This window comes from Lontra canadensis, unplaced genomic scaffold, assembly GCF_010015895.1.
Source record: "Lontra canadensis isolate GAN:19392208 unplaced genomic scaffold, GSC_riverotter_1.0 scaffold3, whole genome shotgun sequence".
Classification (NCBI taxonomy): domain Eukaryota; kingdom Metazoa; phylum Chordata; class Mammalia; order Carnivora; family Mustelidae; genus Lontra; species Lontra canadensis.
In genome coordinates, this window is record NW_022630997.1 from 46479150 (window position 1) to 46496281 (window position 17132).

At 40.2% G+C, this 17132-nt stretch overlaps 1 protein-coding gene across 1 annotated transcript in view; it reads right to left on the reverse strand.

Annotated features, from left to right (window-relative positions):
- The window catches only part of TET1 (tet methylcytosine dioxygenase 1), a 133356-nt gene that overhangs the window by 98957 nt on the left and 17267 nt on the right, over positions 1-17132 (reverse strand). The window lies entirely within an intron of this gene.

Consider the following 17132-nt stretch of genomic DNA (forward strand, 5'->3'; position numbering starts at 1 on the left):
AAGGCTAAATATTGGCGATATTTAAGGCAGGGAGGTTATGTGAGGACAGTGTAGGCTCAGCTGTTGGGCTGCGTGTCTCATTCCCCGGGAACCACACCTCTTTGCAGCAGGCGCTTTGCCCAGAAACACAGCAATTTGATTTCTGTCAATAAATGTCCAATGACAAAGGCGGATTAAAAAATACTAATGAAGCCACTTGAAAGGAAAAGGACAGGATGAGGACAAGGAGAGGGGGAGGAGTTTTCAAAATACACTTGCCACTCTCAGTGGCTGGAGAGAAAAGATTTCTCTCTCGCTCTAGACATCTCTGGTGACCTTCATTTCCTAAAGATACCCCTCTGGTCCAGAAGATGGGCTCATACCTTTGGGACATAAGGGGCACCTATGGCTCCTCAGTCTCCGGAGATCATCAACTGTCACTGAGCATCTCTCCCTGGAGCTGCCAAGCAGGTCCCTGCTTACCCCCACACCCCCAGAGCCTATCTGCTCACCCGGCTGATGGTCAGACAGGACCACCGGGGCCACTGGGGCCACCCGGGCCACCCACTTCCCGGAGACTGGGAGCTGAGCCAGAGGTGACACTAGCAGCCACCCACACTCACGCACCTGGACTGCCACCGCACCCAGTGGGTGGTAGGCACTGAGAGAGCTGGGCACTGAAGTTGGAACTTGCCAGTCCCCAGAGAATGCCAGAGCCAGCGGAGTTTAGCTCCCTCCCCTTAGCCCCCTAACCAGGCAACCGTGGCAGGAGAGAAAGAACCAGGACAGCTGCTGTGAGCTGGCAGGTCTCAAGGTCACTGCCAAAATGTGGTGTAGAGGCGGTCACAGTCCCATCACCGCCACCTTGACAGCTGCACAGATCTTGGGAAGACAGCCTCAGCTCTATCCTCACAGGGCCAAAGTTTCAACAACACATTTAGGGGATTGGCAGGAGGGCCGCCCTGGCTGCCCAGCCAAAGATGGGTTTTCCACTTGCAGTTGGATTCAGAACAGATTCCCACAACCAGAAATCAGGAACAGAGTGAGGGCCGGAAGGCCTGTGTTTCATCACTCGGGATTCCTAGCCTTTCGGTTTGCCACAAAGGCACGCTTTCCTTGTTAGCATGGTTAAGTCCAACATGCACTGTTTTCCCACATTAAACTACGTCTCCCTCACCTACCCACTCTCAAAATTTTCAACAAATATATAAAGCAAGCTTCCTTGTAGCAAAACCAGTGGATTCTGACCTAAACATGTCCATCAGGCCAACATCGAGGATACTGAGCTCTCTGTGGCGAATGAAGCAAAGCCATGAAAAAACTAGAAAAACAGGACTTAATACAGCAAGACTTAGAAATGACCCTACGCTTCTTTTTCTTTGAGGTCCGTGTGTGAGCATGTGTGTGCACATGTGTGTGTCCGTGTGTTCACATGCGATAAAATATACGTAACATAAAATCTTCCACTTTAACCATTTTTAAGTGTACAGTTTAACAGCATTAAGTACATTCACAATTTTTTTCTTTTTTCCAGATTTTTATTTATTTACATGACAGAGAGAGACACAACGAGAGAGGGAACACAAGCTAGGGGAGAGGGAGAGGGAGAAGCAGGCTTCCCACTGAGCAGGGAGCCCGAAGGGGGGTTCGATCCTGGGACCCCGGGATCATGACCTGAGCTGAAGGCAAACGCTTAGCGACTGAGCCACCCAGGTGCCCCCATTCATAATGTTGTGAAACTAATCCCACTCGCAATTTCCAGCATCTTTTCATTATCCCAAACATAAACTCTACCCATTCAACCGTAACTCATCCGCCTTCTCTCAGTCCCTGCTACTTTTTATTTTGCTTTTTGTCGTTATAAATTCACCTATTCTAGTATATGTGCTGCCGAAGCGAGCACTAAATTCACCTATTCTAGCATCTAAGTGGTATCACATGATATCTGTCCTTCCGTGTCTGGCTTATTTCACTTTGCATAATGTTTTCAAGCTTCATCCATGTTGTAGGATGTATTAGAATTTCATCCTATTGAAGGCTCAATAGTATTTCACTATGTGTATATACACCAAACCTGTTTATCTCTTCTGTTGATGTACATTTGGGTTGTTCCCACCTTCTATCTATCGTGAGCAATACTACCGTGAACATGGGTAGAAGTATCTATTGGAGTCCCTGCTTTCAATTCTTTTGAATATATACCTAGGAGAAGAACTGCTGGATCATATGATAATTCTGTTTAAATATTTAAGGAAGACAGAAAAGCAGTCACCCACCAGGGAGGGGGCCTTACTGCTGGATCCTAGGCCAGGAGCTGCTTGGAACGGGCCAGCATCAGTGGCTAGGACTTCTTGGAGCCACTGGGTTCAGGAATGCTTGTTACACAGCCTTGGTGCTAACCACCAAACTTTCTGGAGTGGCTATACCATTCTACATTCCTGTCAGCAGTGCACACAAGGGTAGTCTACATTTCTTAAAGTTCCTTGCATATCAATTACAAATTACACCTCTCCCCCTTGAATACCCTGAATATAATTTTCAAAAAGCATCAACGTTTTCCGTTGAGCTCGATTGCTCAATATTTAGTAAAGTGGTCCATCCTATATAATGCATATAATTCTAAAATTAAAAACAATCTATTACCAGTGAGATCCATGTGTGTCTCAATAAAATAAAATAAAATCAGGTTCTGAGTGTTAGGTGTACTGAATATCCGTATCAGTGAGAAGTCCACTTTTTAAAGCCCCACTGACAAGCATTTTCACTGCATGGGACACTCATGAAGCCATACAACACTGCCCTCGGCAAACTAAGCAAACATTGGAGGTCTGTGTGCAGTGTTCTGTAAAATGAATTCATAAATAAAGCCACAGCTCTTCTCAGCTAAATATGAGGGTTAATTAAAGTGACCAGAGAGCTAAGATTAACTCAAAATATCCAACTGATACTACGCTATGAAGGTCTGTACTTGTTTGAACACAGAATACATTGGTAACCTATATTGGTTGTGACCATCTGCTCTAAATCCTATACTTAGTGATTTGACGGTCTCTCAGCTTAGGGCTTAGGTAGGTGATGGTGAGCTTTGATGGAGAAAATAATCAGACATTATTAGCAGAGAAACTGGGAGGCAGGAGAGGCATTCCCATTCTCTTATTATTTAGGGCAAAGTACATACAACTAGATTCTATTGAAAGAATGGCAGGTCAGAAACTAAGAAACCCTGTGTTATAGTCCTACTTCTTCAGAACTTGTTTTTGTCTCTTAAATCTATTTGTTTTTCTCACAAAGAATCATGATTATTAAGTTGCATGAGATGTATTTAATTTTGTGATAACTCAAGTATTAGGTTCTTTCGAATATTACAAAACAAGATCTCTTTTCTCTTAAAAATCACAATTATAGAACTAAAAAAGAACATCAGAGAAAACTGAGTCTAACTACATTATTTCATTGAAAAAACTAAGGCTTAAAGAGATAAAATTCCTTAATTCACATTACACAGCAAGTAAGAACTTAACTTGAGGGGAGGTATAACCAACCGTCTATACTGCTTTCTCTAACTCCTAATAACCTTTAAGACTGAAACATCTTCAAAGCCACACACTAAAGTTTTTTGTTGTTGTTGTTTTCTTTTCTTTCTTTTCTTTTTGAAGAGAGAGAGAGAGAGAGAGTGCCTATGCACTTAAGCTGGGGAGAGGGTGGGATGGGGGGAGGTAGAGGAAGAAGCAGACTCCCTGCTGATCGGGCAGCTGAAGCTGGGCTCCATCCCAGGACCCTGATCAGCACCTGAGCTGAAGGCAGGTGCTTAACCTATTGAGCCACCCAGGTGGTCCCACATACTTAGGATACAGGAGTAGCAGCTCAGATTTCTAGAAGACCAGTATTTAAATGAACCTTACATTAGGTATGCTTTTCAAAGATTAATTTTGTGCCCTCAGAGATAAATCAGTGAGTAATTTCAGAAGTCTACTTCTCTTTCTAAGCATAAACCATTCTGCATCCATAAGAAACTACACATACAAACACTACCCAGGAGGAGTTTTCTCCTAAGGTAATCTCAAGTGATACCGGTTCCTCAAGCTTGACACCTCTCCAGCAAAAAATCCTTCCGGTATTAGCCACACTCTCCTCTTCCATGAAATCCTTCTCTATTTCTCTTCTCCCATATTGGGGGGCGGGAAGGGGAGAGAGTTGGTCATAGCTTTTACTATGACACCTGGGTAAAGATATCTCAAGAACCATATTTTATAAATTTCCAATCATTAAGAGTAAGAAAAGAATGGCTCATTCTTTTTACAATTCTAACAGAGATCTCCAACTTAGCTTGGTTTTATTTCCTATGAGACATGGAAACTTCAGATTAACAGGAGATCTTCCTGGGTGACTGGGCAAACAATAATAGTCTGGGTATAAGGGGCTGATCTCCTCACAACAGCCTTTCCTTGGCTTCCCTCCCCCACTTCCTTCCCTGAGGCTTATCTGCAGTAGCCCTTTTTCCTTCTAAGGGGCCAGGTCTACCTAGTGACTACCCCATACCCTCCAGCAATCATGCTTATTGCTGGTAAAAATAACTGCTTTTCAATAACAAGAATTAAGGAACAAGTGAGCGATGGTCTTCAGTAGTTGCCAAATGAAAACTGTTGACAAGGAGGTGAACCAGAGATAATGCCAGAGACTAATGGACCTGAAATACCACCTCCGCCATTTCTTAGCCATTCTCAGTATTACCTTGAAATGGACAAGCCTACTCCATACAGTCTAGATCCATAATGTGGACAGGTAAATCCAATAAGAGTATCTATGGGTTTTTGTCAAAAACAAAGAAATCACAAAGGATGATACTATTTAGAAAAATGTCCCCTTTTATGAGTGATATAGTCAAGTTTGCTTCTTATAATTTGCTAGTCTGTCCTGTGTATTTTGGAATTGGTAATATCCTTTTTTTTTTTTTTTTAAAAGGAAGTTGTGTATCTTTGGGCTCCTTCTCCCTGTCATTCCTACTAGAGAGCTGAGAATAAATAGCATTGTATGCTCCGTTTTTAGATAATCCCATTGTCTCATCAAGTCTAACGGCAAAATCATAAAAATTTATTGTTTCACTGAGAAACTCAAATCATTTTACACCCACACAACTTCCTTTTGAGAAAGTTAGATCTAGTTATCCCCAAACTTTAACTAAATCAAAATTGTTGAACCTTAAAAGATCCCACACCCAAAAGCATTGTCTTCAAAATTTGTTAGTTCATTTTTTTACAATGAACTTCCCCCATTTAAACCTTTAACAACTTAATAATAAAAAGTAATAATTAAAAACCCATACAACGGACTTAATAAATATTGGTGAACTTCTAATATGCAGAATGGTGCTGGGCCATGAGGCGCCTGGGGGGGCTCAGTCCGTATGTGTCTGCCTTCAGATCAGGTCATGATCTCAGGGTCCCGGGATGGAGCCCCACATCGGGCTCTCTGCTCAGCAGTCTGCTTCCCCTCCCCGCTCTGCTGCTCTCCCCAGCTCTCTCTCAAATGAATAAATAAAATCTTAAAAAAAAAAAAATGGTGCTGAGCCTACATCAACTCAGAAGAGACACAAACTGACAGTCACGATAGAGTACAGCATCTGGAATGCGCCCAGAAAGCTATGAAAGGCAGAGAAGACTTCCCCCGGCAAGTGACTTTTCTACCAAAACCTAAAGAGTTAACCTCTTTAGGTTTTGGTAGAAAACCTAACTCAACAGGAGTTGGTGAAATCTAGGGGAGTGAAGAAAGAGAGGTGCCCCCGATGAAGGTAATGGCATGTGCAAGGACACTGGTAGCATTGTGGCTACAGAAAAGTCACACTAGAGGGGACAAGGACACTAGGGGACAAGGCATATAAAAAGGCTGGTCACTGTGCTTGCACAAGAAGAGATATAATTAGCTTTCAATTCTCCATCATTCCAATGTGAAATGCGGCTTTTTTTTTGTTCCATCCTTCAATTTTCAATAATTAGTCCTTTCAAAAGCCAACAAGGATGCTCCTGTTAAATCATCACAAATATCAGCTACTTTTTCAAGGGAAGAACTAAGGAGAGGTGACTGGTTTCGCTTCGATCTCGAAAACCCTGGTTTTTAAGGTAAGAAGCACCCCTGTGTAATAAGTCTCCTAATCAGAGAAAAGCATGTTTTGGAAATGAATGTACGTAAAATTTCTGTTAGGATTAGTTATTTGAGAAGGGTCAACTCCTTAAAAAATATATATATTTTTTTATTTATCTATTTGAAAGAATGAGAGAGAGCGAGGGAGAGAGCGTGTTATGAGCGGGAGAGAGGGGCAGAAGCAGAAGCAGGCTCCCCACTGAGCAGGGATTCCCAGGACCCTGAGATCATGACCTGGGCGGAAGGCAACCCACTGAGCTAGCCAGGGCCCCAGGAAGGGTTAACACCTTTAGTTTTTGAGGTTATATGTCAGAATTTCACACAATCTATAGAGAAGCAAACTTGTCTGCCAGGAAGTAAGTTATTCTTTCAGCTGAGTAACGTATTGGACAGATGCTTTTGATGTTTGAAGTAAGGCGTACTCTTTGTTCATGCCAGGAATAGAAAAGAGATTACCCCCTATATTGGAGGCACTTTTTAATACCTTTGGGATCTCTGATTTAATAATGAGTAATTCTTTTTTTTTTTTTTTAAGATTTTTATTTATTTATTTATTTGAGAGAGAGACAGTGAGAGAGAGCATGAGTGAGGAGGTCAGAGAGAGAAGCAGACTCCCCGCGGAGCCGGGAGCCCGATGTGGGACTCGATCCCGGGACTCCAGGATCATGACCTGAGCCAAAGGCAGTTGTCCAACCAACTGAGCCACCCAGGCGTCCCAATAATGAGTAATTCTTAAAAAAAAAAAAAAAAAAAAAAAAAAAAAGAGTAATTCTTTTCCATGGAGCTTAACTCAGCTAGAGAGAAGACAGGAACTACCTTTTTTTTTTTTTTTTTTTCCTCAGGAAGAACAAGAAAGACAAAACCCAAAAAACTTGCCATTGAGTCTATAATATTTATAATAACAGAATGCCTAAAAAATCAAAATTTTTTCTGAAGTCTGCTTGATTTTTTCTGACAGCCGAACACTTATTCAATGCGCACATTATCTCTTATTTAAGGTAAAATAAAGAAATGGTTCTCAAAGTTCTTACTAGAGACAGTTCTAACATGCTACCATTTCTGTTTGAAGGGGATCTTTTTAAACTTTTGCAATGTAAAGCCCTTTAGAAATACCTTGTGAAGTCAAGAGATATACGTGCCATAACAAAAAACCAAAAATGTTATTTTCATCACACTTCACCTTAGAAATCAGCAAGTGTAGGAGTGACTGGGTGGCTTAGTCGTTTGAGAAACGGACTCTTGATTTCGCTCATATCATGATATTGGGGTGCTGAGATACAGCCCTGAGTCTGACTCTGTGCTCAGCATGGAGTCTGCTTGAGATTCTCTCTTCCTCTCCCTCTGCCCTTCCCTACCCCCTACCTCCCCCACACACACTCTCTCTCTCTCTCTCTCAAATAAATAAATAAAATCTTTTTGAAAAAAATAAACAGGTATAGAGCTCAGGGTTGTAACTGTGCTAACTGCAGATTCAAGTGAAAAACTTGCCTATCTTTATTAGGAATGTTTTAGCATAAATTATTCTAAGGGAGTTTCCATAGATTTTTTTTTTAATATTTTATTTATTTGTTTTGAGAGAAAGAGGGAGAAGATGAGGTGGGGGGGAGAGGCAGAGGAAGTGGGAGAAGCAGGCTCCCCACTGAGCAGGAAACTTAACACGGGGCTCGAACCCAGGACCCAGGGATCATGACCAAAGCCTAAAGCTGACCTTAACAAACTGAGCTACCCAGGTGCCCCTAAAGATTTTATTTTTAAGTAATTTCTACAGTCAACATGAGGCTCCAACTCACAACCCCAAGATCAAGAGTGGAATGCTCTAACAACTGAGCCAGCCAGGTGCACCCATAGATATTTACCCTTAATACTAGTTAAGAAAATGCAATTTTCCCAAAACAATGTTTTATTTCCCTGACTTCCAAATATTTATTCAATAGACACATTAGCTCTTGTTGTTTAAAATAAATAAATGGGGGCACCTGGGTGGCTCAGTCATTGGACGGCTACCTTTGGCTCAGGTCATGATCCTGGGGTCCTGGGATGGAGCCTCATATGGGGCTGCCTGCTCAGCAGGGAGCCTGCTTCTCCCTCTCCCACTCCCTCTGCTTGTGTTCCCTCTCTTGCTGTGTCTCTCTATGTCAAATAAATAAATAGAATTTTAAAAGATTTAAAAAATTAAATAAATAAATGGTTTTTATGGTTTTTAATGGTTTTTTAATGGTTTTTCTAAAAGATTTATTTATTCATTTGAGAGAGTTAGCATGAAAGCAAGAGGTAGGGAGGAGAAGAGGAAGGGGGAGAGAATCTCGAGCAGACACTGAGCCCGGAGCCTATGTGAAGCTGGATCTCAGGTCTCTGAGCTCATGACCTGACCTGAAACCAACAGCTGATGCTTAAAAGACGGAGCAAGCCAGGTACCCCTGATTCTGAATCTTTTACTACTGTTCATAAACTGAGCCCTGACGCTCCTCAAAAATATTATTTTAAACAAGATCCATATGTCCCTGGTGAGTCCAAATCCCAATGATGCTATTAAATATGGGACCTTGAGCAAGTCAACCTCCCCAAGACTCAGTGAAGGAAAATGCTTAGGGTTAAATGACTATGGAGAGTATGTGATAATGGCAATTGGTTTACAGGTGGTTCCACTGCAGCAACAGAGAACCACAGCTGTCACCAGTTAGGAAAACTGTATACAAGAAACACTGTAATAAAGAAAAAAATGTGGGGGGGCCTAGGTGGCTCAGTCAGTTGAAGATCTGCCTTCAGCTCGTATCATGAACTCAGGTCCTAGGATCAAGCCCCACATTGGGCTCCCTGCTCAGCAGGGAAACTGCTTCTCTTTTCCCTCTCCCTCTGACCTGCTCCCTGATGCTTCCCCCCACCCCACTTGTGCTCTCTCTCTATCAAAGATGCAGAGAAAAACGGAACACTCATGGACCACTGGTGGGAATGCAAATCAGTACAGTCACCATAGATGCAGTACGGAGGTTCCTCAAAAAACTTAAACTAGAGCCACCCTATAATCCAGTAATTCCACTACTGTGTATTTACCCAAAGAATATGAAAACACTAATTTGAAAGGATATGTTTATTGTAGCATTATTTATAATAGCCTATTATATATAGGCTATTTATAATAGCCAAATTATGGTAGCAGCCCAAGTGCCCATTAATAGATGAATGGATAAAGACATTAGTCAGCCATAAAAAAGAATGAAATCTTGCCTTTTGAAACAACATGGATGGATCTACAGAGTATAATTCTAAGTGAAATTAGAAGTCAGAGAAAGACAAACACTATATGATTTCACTCATATGTGGAATTTAAGAAACAAAGGGGGGCATGGGGCACCTGGGTGGCTCAGTGGGTTAAAGCCTCTGCCTTCGGCTTGGGTCATGATCCCAGGGTTCTGGGATCGAGCCCCGCATCGGGCTCTCTGCTCAGCAGGGAGCCTGCTTCCTCCTCTCTCTCTGCCTGCCTCTCTGCCTACTTGTGATCTCTGCCTGTCAAATAAATAAATAAAATTAAAAAAAAAAAAAAAAGAAACAAAGGGGGGCAAAAAAAGGAGACAAACCAAAAAAGAGACTCTTAACTACAGAGAAAAAACTGATGGTTAGGGGCGCCTGGGTGGCTCAATGGGTTAAAGCCTCTGCCTTCAGCTCAGGTCACGATCTCAGGGTCCTGGGATCGAGCCCCACATCGGGCTCTCTGCTCAGCAGGGAGCCTGCTTCCCCCTCTCTCTCTGCCTGCCTCTCTGCCTACTTGTGATCTCTCTCTCTGTCAAATAAATAAATAAAATCTTAAAAAAAAAAAAAAAAAACTGATGGTTACCAGGGGGAAGGTGAGTGGGGGATGGGTAAAATAGGTGAAGGGGATTAAGAGTACACTTATCATGATAAGCACTGGGTGATATACAGAATTGTGAATCACAATATTGTACATCTGAAACTAATTTAGCACTGTATGTTGACTATACTGGAATTTTTTAAAATGTAATGAAAAAAATGTAATGAGAAATTAAAACTCATTTACTATAAAAAACTGAAGATATTCAAAGCACACACTATTTGGGGACATTAGAACCTCTCCCAGATAAATCTAGTATTAACAAGATTCTGCTAGAGTTGGGCATTCTAACTCCACCATTTCATTATAACACAATCTTACATGTATTAGTTTAAAAGAATATGAAACTTTCACTGTGATTTGGATCAAGCACCCTCCTAAAGACAATTAGAAAAGCTACACAAAATACAAAACATCTCCTTAGAGTGAAAAATTACCATGATAGTGTAGAATTATCATACCAAGATTCAAAAAGGAATGAGGTCCAGGGAGGGTCAAAATATTTTAAAGCAAAAATATAAAATGGAGGGAAAGAACTAAAAAGATGGTTAAAAAGAAACACAACCTTGAAAGTAAAATATACAGTGGACCTGGCAAACTCAGAGAGTTTCGAGATTTGATTCAGGTCAAAAAAGACTGACACTTTTGCAAAATGAACCCCTAAGACTCTTACACAACCTCTCTTTCAAAGTTTCACAAGTCTGAAAGATAGCATGAATACCCTTAATGTGACTATTCACAAATCCGGCTCTTGGTCCCACTGCTTTGGAAAGCATCATCCTATGGGTTCTTCACATTCTGATTGTTGCCCTAGCTCAAGAACACGGTGGTGAAAATGAGCACATACCATCCAAGCCATGGGTTCTAATCCTAGATCAACTGTTTGGTCTTGGGCAAGTTACTGGGCCTCTAAGCTTCAGTGGCTGACTTTATACCTTGGGGGAAGAATATAGATTTCACTAGGATTGTTGAAAGGATTAAATGAGACAATGAGTATGTCAGTGCTTAAAACAGTATTGGGCACATTGTAAGTACTCAAAACGTGATAGTTGTTATTAACCCCTTCAGATATCACGTTGATTGCATACAACTTCCACATCTATGATGAGTATCATTCAATTCGACCAACATCTGTTTGGTGGCAACTAAATGCCAGGCACTGCATAGGGAGGGAAATGAAGGGCAAGAAAAAAAAAAAATCCTCTTCAGTCAAGTCTTTGACATTTCTACAAAGCAAAAAGTGAAGTTCACTTGGAACTGAAAAACAAAATAAGAGATTAAGCACAGCAACCAAAGGAAAAAAATAAAATAGAGTTCATCAAAATTGAAACTTCCTGTGTTTCAAAGGACCTATGACAAGAGTGAAAAGACAACTCTCAGAAAAATATTTGTGGATGACCTATCTGATTGGGGTCTAGTATACAGAACATATAAAGAACACCGGCAATTCAACAGAAAACAAATAAGCCAATTTCAAGATGGACAAAGGGGTGCCTGGGTGGCTCAGTTGGTTAAGCCACTGCCTTTGATTCAGGTCATGATCCTGGGGTCCTGGAATTGAGCACCACATCAGGCTCCCTGCTCAGCGGGGAGTCTGTTTCTCCCTCTGATCACACCCCCTCTCATGCACTCTCTCCCTCTCAAATAAATAAATAAAATCTTTTAAAAAATAAAAAATTAAAAAAAAAATAAAGATGGACCAAAAAAAGCAAAAAAAAAATAAATGGGGGGGGGGGGGGGGGGCGCCTGGGTGGCTCAGTGGGTTAAAGCCTCTGCCTTCGGCTCGGGTCATGATCCCAGAGTCCTGGGATCAAGCCCCACATCGGGATCTCTGCTCAGTGAAGCCTGTTTCCCCCTTTCTCTCTGCCTGCCTCTCTGCTTACTTGTGATCTCTCTCTGTCAAATAAATAAACAAAATATTTTTTAAAATAAAATAAATAAATAAATAAATAAGGATGGACAAAGGACTTTGCTATGGTCTGAATGTTTCTGTCCCCCCAAAATCTATGTTGAAATCTCAATGCCCAATGTGATATTAGAAGATGGGTTCTCCGGGAAATGTTTAAGTCATAAGAGTGGAACCCTCATGAATGGGGTTAGTGCCTTATAACAGAAGCTCCAGAGAGATCCTTCACTTACTTCACTAAGTAAGGAAATAGTGAGAAGGCACCAACTGTGAACTATGAAGAGGGCCTTCACCAGAATTTGACCAGGCTGACACCTTGATCTTGGACTTCCCAGCCTCCAGAACTTTGAGCAATATTTTCCTATTATTCACAAGATAACTGTCTGTAGTATTTTGTTACAGCAGCCCAAAAAGACTAAAACAGAATTGCAAAGTATTTCTAGAAGATATACAAGTAGTCCAGAAAGACATGGAAAGATGCTTGACCTCCTTAATCATTAGAAAAATGTAAGTCAAAACCACCATGAGATACCACCTCATACTCACTAGGATGGCAATAATCAAAAAGTCAGATAATAACAAGTGTTGGTGAGAATGTGGAAAAATTAGAACCCTCATACATTGCTGGTTGGAATCCAAAATGGTACAGCTACTTTGGAACGCAGTTCGGTAATTCCTTAAATTTAAAGTTACCATTTGACCCAGCAATTCCACTTATAGGAATATATACAATGTAACAGAAAACACATGTCTACACAAAAACCTGTATACAGATGTTCCTAACAGCATTACTCGTAATAGGCAAAAACTGGAAACAACCTAGAAGTCCATAAACTGATGAATGTTTATACAAACTATGGTTTATTCATACAAAGGAAATATTATTCAGCCACAAAAGGGAACAAAGTACTGATATATGGTACAACATGGAAGGACCTTGAAAGCATTATACTAAGTGAAAGAAGCCAGACACAAAAGACCAAATATTGTATGATTCCATTTACATGAAATGTCCAGAACAGGCAAATCCACAGAGACAAAAAGCAGATTAGTGGTTGCCAGGAGCTTGGGGAGGGGATAATGGAGTGACTGCAGAGTGGCACAGGATTTCTGTTGGAATAATGAAAATGTTCCAGAATTAGATTGTGGTGATGGTTGCACATCCTTGTAAATATATTAAAGATCACTGGCTTGTGCACTATTAAAAGAGTGAATTTTATTATGTGAACTCAATTTCAATTTAAAAAAAAATAGAGATTGCTTAATTCTCCTTTAACGCAGTGCCTCTACTACTTGCTAGCCATGGGAATTAAACACAATTTTTAAAGTGTGTTTCTATTTCCCACTCTGCAATATGAGAGTGCTAATACTTCTACTTCAATCACTGTCAGGATCGAATATGGTAATTTTTTTTTTTTTTTTTCCCAGAACGAGAGAGAGAGAAAGCACACAAGTAGGCAGAGAGGCAGGCAGAGGCAGAGAGAGAGGCAGGCTCGCTGCTGAGCAAGGAGCCCGTTGCTAGACTCGATCCCAGGAGCCTGGGATCATGACCTGAGACTAAGGCAGTGGCTCAACCCACTGAGCCACCCAGGCGTCCCCGAATATGGTAATATTAAGACAATTACCTATTGAGCACAGTGTGTGGCTCATAGTAGACCCTCAATAAATGTTCATTTCTTTCTTTTTTTTTTTAAGATTTTATTTATTTGATAGAGATTACAAGTAGTCAGAGAGGCAGGCATAGAGAGAGAGAGAGAGAGAGAGAGGAGGAAGCAGGCTCCCTGCTGAGCAGAGAGCCCAATGCGGGGCTCGATCCCAGGACCCTGAGATCATGACCTGAGCTGAAGGCAGAGGCTTTAACCCACTGAGCCACCCAGGCGCCCCTCATTTCTTTCTTCTTTCTTCCCTTTGCCAGTTTCCTATTTCAAGTCAAAGAAGTTCAATTTTTTTTCAAAATCTTATGTATATAATGAGCAATGAAGACAGAGTTCCCTAAGTTATTAGTTCTTCGAAAAAAGAGAAAAAAGTTATTATCTTGTTTTCCTTGTTTTATTGATTTTTGTTTGTTTGAACATCTCATAATACACAAGGAAATGGAATTAGGTGAACAAAGTAGGCAATTTAATTTCTATGTTGCCTAGTACACCAATCTCCCTACAATTTTGAATTAACTCCTAAACAAGTTACTTACTCCTCCAGGTATAGAACACACACACACACACACACACACACACACACACACACTTTTTTTTTCTTTTTTTTTAAGATTTTTTATTTATTTCTTTGAGATACAATGAAAGAGAGGAAGAGAGTGAGAGGGTGCTCAGGGAGGGCAGAGGGGCAGAGGGGCAGAGGGAGAGGGAGCAGCAGACTCCCCACTGAGCAGGGAGCCAGATGCGGGGCTCGATCCTAGGACCCAGAGACTAAGACCTGAGCTGAAGGCAGATCCCCAACCTACTGAGCCACCCAGGCACACCCCCCCACACCCATGTACACACTTTTCTTCTAATCTAAACTGTATTGACTCCATCCAAAACTTCATGCCTCACATAAAGTGTGGACTTCCATTGCCTTGTCTTCCCACACTTCCTTTGCCTTGATCCTACTTTTGCTCTTTAACAGAAAACTCATCACAGACTGGTGTTGCATACAAAATCTGATATGAAAACAAGCTGTGTCGTATAAATGTCTAGAATACAGCAGAAACACCAAACCCTCTCATCATACAAAGGCAAGAAAATAACTGTACCATCGTCGTCTCAGTGGAAAGCTCAACAATAATTCTGTATCTCAAGGGAACAGTGAAACCAATTCATTCATAAAGCATCTTAATCCTCCAGCAGGAAAAATGCTTTTGCAGATGTTGCAAAATGGTGTGTACTGGCTACTTCTGAGGACTTCAATTACTTTTCTCTAAATAACATGAATCAAGTGGCAAGAGGGAAATGGCTGAGAGTAGTGAAATGAATATACAAATCTCTTCAAGGATATAACAACTACTACCCTAGTGAGTACCTGGTATGTAGCAGGTACACTGCCAGGGCTTTTAAAGACATCACTTCTGCTCCTTATAGCATCCCTCCTTCCCAGGTCTGTCACAATGTTACAAATAGATCCATTCTCACACGGATGACCACACAGGGGAATATCAAAACTCATACAACCGTTTTTTCCTTAACCATAGGAACACTTGTCAATTTCATTCCTTCAATGCTTAAAGGAGTGGTGTGATTTTCATACTTGTTTTTCTTTTGGGGAGTGGGAGACATGACTTACATTTCTATAAACTCTAATAAAAACTATGGACCATCTCTCCAGAAAAATGCATATAAAAATAATATGTTGCAAACTAATATAACAGTTTGTTAACCATACTGGAATATATATATATGTATATATATATATATATATATACATATACATATATATGTATATATATATAGCATAAAATTTTGAGGGAATGGGATCACAGAATACTAAAGGCCATCCACATCAAAAAACCTCCAGTGTAGGGGCGCCTGGGTGGCTCATTCAGTTGAGTGGCTGGCTCTTGATTTTGGCTCAGATCATGATCTCACGGTTGTGAGCTAAAGGCCACCATGGGGCTCCCCACTCAGTCAGAGTCTACTCGAATCCCTCTGCCCCTCATCCTCACTCTCTCTCAAAAATAAGTAAGTAAATCTTTAAAAAAAAAAATCTAATGTATAAGTTCTATTTTTATGATTACTGAAATGTTGTATGAGTGTTGAGATCATTCAAACCAGGATCAAATTCATCTTAGGGATTCTTGTCTAGCAACCAAAAAAGCATGTGGCAAGTTTAGCAGGACTTAAAAAACTAATCTAATACAATAACAGTAATTTTAAAATTCTGGTTTTTCCATGGTAGCTAAAAATTCACCAAGTACCTAATCTGATCTGGCTAGTATCCAGTCATTAATTAGAATATAGAGCTACCTCAATCACCACCTTTGAGAAGGCAACTAAGATGTGCTAACCAAAAAAAATGTAGTAGAAATTTCAGTTTCTCATTTTCGGAGAAGGAAATAAACCTGATTTTCCAAAAAGATACTTGTACTATAAATACAAACCTTGGGTTTCTAAAAGTGGTAAAGATTTAGAAACCATTAGGCAATAACTCATTAGAAAAACACTAAATATTTTGGTTATGCTAATACTTTTAGCTGGAAATAAGGGACTAATGATTCCAGTGTCAAGAAAATAATCTGAAATGTAAACGAAGATTTATCCTGAAAGAAATTCACTATCATACAAAAAACTGTAAGAAACTGAAGCATCCAGTAATGAAAATTAATTTAGTAGGGTTGTGTTCATTTACCTAAGAGAGTATTTTGCACATAGTTTTCAAATCTTTATAAAATGTTAAATACAAGGGAAAATGTGAAAAAAGGAGAAGAAACACATTTACCCCATTTGACTTCAACTATGTTATTTTTCAAATGCAGAAAAAATACTGGAAGCAAATATGCTAATATACCCATGATGGTTGCCTCTAAGTAGTAGAATTATAGTTTATTTTTTCTCCTGCTCCTAAACTTTCTAAATGGAAATTACATAACTTTGACTTAGTATGCTGTATTATTTTTTAAAGTAACATAAGCTCATAATAAAAAAATTCAAACAATGTAAAAAAAATTTTAAGTAAAAATTTAAAATCATGTTATTACCTAATATGCCCTTTCTCCTCCAAAAAAAAAAACCTATCCTTAGAGGTAAACACTTCCAACAGTTTTGTTTGGTATGTATCCTTCTAGAATTGTTTTTCCATTTACAATTAGAAAAATACATGATTGTGAGCTGTCCAAACTTCACATCATGGTATCAGTCACAATCTCAGATGCATATGCCAGTAATTTTAACCAACATAGGTAGAAGCTTTTAACACATATTTTAAAAAGCACTGTCTTCATTCCTAACAACCTCTTTTTCAAGTCCTCTTGAATTTCTGTTATGATATCCCATGATCCTAATCTTTGGTAATTGAAAATGACATTCATAGAAAAAAAAAAATGCTCTGGGGTACTAGCTGTGAGGATGATACATTAAGTACATATAGGATATAATGATGATTTGCAGTATGCTTTTTGAAAAGCTACACTGAACACACCTGATGGGCTGGGTTGATAGAGCCTGGGACTCTTGATCTCGGGGTTTTAAGACCTAGCCCCACAGTGGGTACAGAGATCACTTAAAAATAAAATCTTTAAGGGGCTCCTGGGTGGCTCAGTTGTTAAGCGTCTGG